A 4,987-nucleotide genomic window follows, 5' to 3' on the forward strand; every position below is an offset into this window, starting at 1 on the left:
GTATGCAATTTTCTAATGATTCTGTTAGTCTAGTTGGCTTTAAGTTATGACGCTCCATACCTGGATCCCAGGCTGGGTCGTGTGTAAGATGCTACACGCGACATTCAAATAGGGGAAAATATGTTTATACGGCCGATAGCTCAGACCATGGATAAACACTCTCAAGAGTCAGTACTCACCTTGTCCGTAACAAGTTACCATATTAGTTAAATACGCCAATTAAAAAATAATGACGTGCAAATTTATAAAATACCCATGAATAGCCAGTAGCAATTTTTTTACCAGTATATTAGTCATCATGGCAATGTGATTAATTGCTCTAATCAAGGAATCTATTTTGATATCTGCACAAACAAAATTGAATAAACATATCATTTTAAAACAATAACGCTTCCACATAATAATATTAATCACCAACTAAAAAAATATTAAAATAAATTACCTTAACCCGGATGTTTGCAAATGAGTTTTTATATTCTACACAAATTAATATTAAAACATATGTATCTTTATTAAAAAATATATAAACATATATATAATAATATAATCTTAAACATTAAATCTATCTAAATATTAAAATAAAATACAAACATATAATATACATATATATATATCTTAAAACTCTCACAATCTCCAACTCCAACACCAACACAAACAATACAAACAATTTATTTTCTCCTCGAAACTCCAACACAAACAATTTTTTTCTTTTTTTTTTATTTCAACTTCTGTTATAAGGGGGGTCAAAGCAATATATAAGAGAAAAAAAAAGATGGAAAAGAAAACGAAAGTAGGGGGTTGGATAGAGAGTCGAGATCGATTGGTCATGTCAGTGGCAGGGCATCAGGCCGATGTCGCCTGACCTATCCTACCCCTATTTTTTTAGCCTTTTTTTTCAATCAGCTTTTATTTTAAATTCAAATCGGTGCCGCTTGACACATTGATTGCACCACCTTAAAAATATTTTTTTTATCGGTATCATATTTGTTTTGTATTTAGAGAAAGTACATGTATTTTTATGGTGTTATCGACATGTTGACAGCACTATATAAAAAAATGTTTTTTAACGCTGGAATGATTGACAAATAATTGAGTGAATTTTAAGGTGGTGTTGTGTGACACATTAGTAGCACCCAATAATATTGTAAAAAAACACACTATTTTTAATTTACAATTTATCTCATTTTTGTAATTAATGTTTTTTTGTATTATTTTGATAAAAAAAATCAATGTCGTAGAGATTTATAATCTACTGTTAACTCGAGTCTCGTCTAATTAACTCAAGTGAAATAATGTTGGGTCTATCTTGTCTAGTACGCATGTGCTTTATGAGCTAACCTCATTTAGCAACTTCATTAACATTTTCTCTTTTATTTGGCCTTTAAAATTGACAGGTTTCTACCATATCAATTTCTCTATATATAGATTTTGCAATAAAGAAGGCTGAATCTGGCATTGCTGGAAACCAAAGCAATTAGCTCCAATGGAGAGCCAAACAGAGACTCATAGGAAGCAAAAGAAATGGCTGAGATTGTTGCTTTTTCCTTTGCCATTGCAAGGTCATGTAAGCCCAATGCTTCAGCTTGCAAATCTTTTATATTCTAAAGGCTTTTCAATCACTATAATCCACACTTGCTTCATCCGTTCTCCCAAATATCCTTCAAACAATCCCCACTTCACCTTCCATTCCATCCCCAACGGGTTATCCAAAAGTGAGTGCTCTGATGCCGATGATCTCGTAGCCCTTGTTTCGATCCTTAATGCGAATTGCGCCGTCCGTTTCGTGATTGCTTGGTTAAGTTATTATCTGATGTTTCCGATGAGCCTGTTGCTGGTTTGATCTCGGATTCGACTTGGGAATTCACAGATTCCATCGCCAAAAGCCTTCAGTTACCTAGATTTGTGCTTCGGACTAATAACATTTCGTCTTTCCTTGCTCTTGCTGCCTTAGCCCTTCTGCAAGAAAAGGGTTATCTCCCAATACAAGGTTCTTCACTTAATTCTAACCAAATTTGTCACAATCATTTTAGCAAATCTTATTTAACAACGTTTTTTCCCCCTCAGAATCACAAGAGGAGAAACCAGTTATTGAGCTTCCACCTCTTAAAGTCAAAGATATCCCAGTCTTCAAAACACAAGATCAAGAGGGTCTTCATCAAACAATTGCAGCTTTAGTGGAACAAACCAAGTCTTATACAGGCCTGATTTGGAACTCATTTGAAGAGCTTGAACACGGGTCGCTGACCGATTTCCGGACAATTTTCCGGTCCCGATCTTCCCAATAGGTCCACTGCACAAGTATTTTCCAGTCCCTTCAACTAGCTTACTATCTCAAGATCAAAGCGCCATCTCATGGCTAAACAAACAAGCACCCAAGTCTGTCATCTATGTAAGCTTTGGCAGTGTGGCAAACATTGAAAAGTCGGAATTTGTAGAAATAGCATGGGGTTTAGCTAACAGTGAGCAGCCTTTCTTGTGGGTGGTGAGACCAGGTTCAGTGATTGGCTCAGAATGGCTGGAACCATTACCAAAAGGGTTCATGGAAGAGATAAAAGAAAGAGGACACATTGTTAAATGGGCACCCCAACAAGAAGTGTTGGCTCACACTGCGGTCGGAGGGTTTTGGACTCACAGTGGATGGAACTCAACATTAGAGAGCATTTGTGAAGGCGTTCCAATGATTTGTCACCCTTGTTTTGGGGACCAAAGGGTTAACGCTAGATATGTTAGCGATGTTTGGAGGATTGGGGTTCATTTGGAGAGTAAAGTTGATAGATTCGAGATTGCAAATGTTGTCCGAAAGCTATTAGTCGAAGCTGAAGGCCATGAAATCCGAGATCGAATTCTTCAGTTTAAGAAGATGGCCAATCAATCTACACAGCAGCAAGGTTCTTCATATCGTTCTCTAGAAAGCTTGGTTAGCCTAATATTATCTTCCCAGTCACAAAGGAAATTGTAAAACGCAGTTTGTTTTAATATTATATACGTCTACGTCTAGATTTTATGTTCCTAGTTTTTCTTCTTCAAAATAAAAGTTACTAGTTTTCTTCTAGTAACCAACAAGAAAATGGGAAATTTATGAATTTCTTAGACATTACTAAGTTTTAAAAAAAACATGTTATTTATGACTTAATGTTAGAATTTGATTGAGTGATGCTTTTTTATTATTATTATCAACTTTGAATACGAGTTTCTCTTACTTTTGGAGTTGCTGCTTTTTATCAATTTAATATTACGAGCTAAGTTTAGACTATAAACCTTAAAATATTTTAAAAATATTTCCAAACTATCTAGGTTATATCAATAGGATCTTTCATGATTAAAATCGTGTTAAATTAGATATTATATCTCATGCGGCATATTTTAAAATGAAAAGTAAAAGAAGAATTATAAAAATAAATGTCGTAAAAATCTTTGAGATTTTCGAAAATTTTACTAAAGCTTTATCCTTCACTCTCTTTATTTTTTAATTTTACTTTAGTTTTAGTTTTTTCTACTTTTATTTATATAGACTTGAGATTTTGTCATGTATCCTTAAGTTGTATTTAAAAAAATAAAAAATAATAGATATGTGGCAAAATCTCAACCCCGTTTGTGAAATAAAAATTTTTCACTACTGTACAAGCCCAATAATGCCCAGACCCAAGAAAATAAATAGGCCCAAATGCTAGACCCAACCTACTAAACCTAGCCCACACAAAAACAAAATAACAGAAATCCTAGGAGCCTATTTGCTTCAGCACCACCGCAACTCACCCTCGCACGCCGCCGCGAATCTCGCACCACGACCTTCCCCAGCGTGCACCGCTTCGTACGCCAGCATTACCTGTAGCAACAAACGCAAAATAGAATAGCAAAGAAAAGGGAACAGAGCAACAATATGCCAACGAAAAAACAGGATAGATTTCTTTGGATTTGGGTTCATTTTTTTCCCATTTCGGCTATTTAAAGCCGTTATCAAATTTGTAAATGGGGGAATTTTTTTTTCAGTGTAAAATATATACGAAAATAGAGAGAAAAGATTGAAATACAAAGAAAAACTTGAAGGTGAATCGTGTTTTTATTTTTTTTATTTTTCTCATATATTCTTTTGATTTTTTTTTTATTTTGTAAAATAATAATACAAAGAGAAGAAAAGAAACTTACCTGGCTTCGTCGCGTTTCATCCCATCTCCGTCGCGATCGGAGACTGGGATGACTGAGGCCATAGATCGGCCTTGAATGGCATTGGCGGTGGCTGAGTTGAAGGCCTGACAGAGGCTAGGGTTTATAAGGTTTTTGTTTTGTTGTAAAAAATGGCAAAGAATGGTTTTTTTTAGAAAATGTTGACTTTAAATTTGAGATCTAACGGCGTCGTATGATGGGTGAAGGGTCCGCGCGTCGACCCGACCCGCAGTTGGGTCCCGCGTTTCTACTATAAATGGGGAAATTGCGCAGCTAGCCCTCCCCCTTTTGCGCCATGTTTTTATCAAGCCAATTGTTTTTTAACATTTGGCCCAAATATTTCTACTTTTGTTCATTTCAGCCCGTGTCAATGCACAGCGTTTTGGAGGGCGGATTATTGCTAAAATGGTCCTCCATGTCATTCTCTTGTTGCAATCTCGTCCCCATTTTACTTTTAATCTCATTCGTACCCGCTGATTCTCTCTCAATTACAATATGATCCTTTTTTGTTTTTATTAATCCATTTCATCTTTTTTTTTTATCATTATTACTCTTATTACCACGTTATTAATATATTCATTCAATTCGCACTTGTTTTTTTTTATATCCTTATATTATTTTATAGTATACATATATATTTTCTTTGTACTTTTAATTTTCACAGAAAATCTTTTTTTTATAAATATTTACATTTTTTACAAAACATATATATTTTGTGTATTTCAATTTTAAAAACGGTTTTTTTATAAAATACATACATATACGCATGCTTCTTTTTTATATATTACTTTATTTTCATAATTTCTACATTCATATATATATA

At 34.3% G+C, this 4,987-nt stretch overlaps 1 long non-coding RNA gene and 1 pseudogene across 1 annotated transcript; one reads left to right on the forward strand and one right to left on the reverse strand.

Moving 5' to 3' along the window:
- Positions 1-1,393: 1,393 nt before the first annotated feature.
- On the forward strand, positions 1,394-3,199 carry LOC107955148 (UDP-glycosyltransferase 76B1-like; annotated as a pseudogene).
- Positions 3,200-3,570: 371 nt separating this feature from the next.
- Positions 3,571-4,748, reverse strand: LOC121216344 (uncharacterized). Its single transcript, XR_005912513.1, has 2 exons — positions 4,147-4,748; positions 3,571-3,826 (listed from the first exon to the last, which is right to left on the reverse strand). It is a non-coding gene; the product is annotated as an uncharacterized lncRNA (long non-coding RNA).
- Between the last annotated feature and the right edge of the window lie 239 nt (positions 4,749-4,987).

The sequence above is a fragment of the Gossypium hirsutum genome, chromosome D04 (assembly GCF_007990345.1).
Source record: "Gossypium hirsutum isolate 1008001.06 chromosome D04, Gossypium_hirsutum_v2.1, whole genome shotgun sequence".
NCBI classification, from domain to species: domain Eukaryota; kingdom Viridiplantae; phylum Streptophyta; class Magnoliopsida; order Malvales; family Malvaceae; genus Gossypium; species Gossypium hirsutum.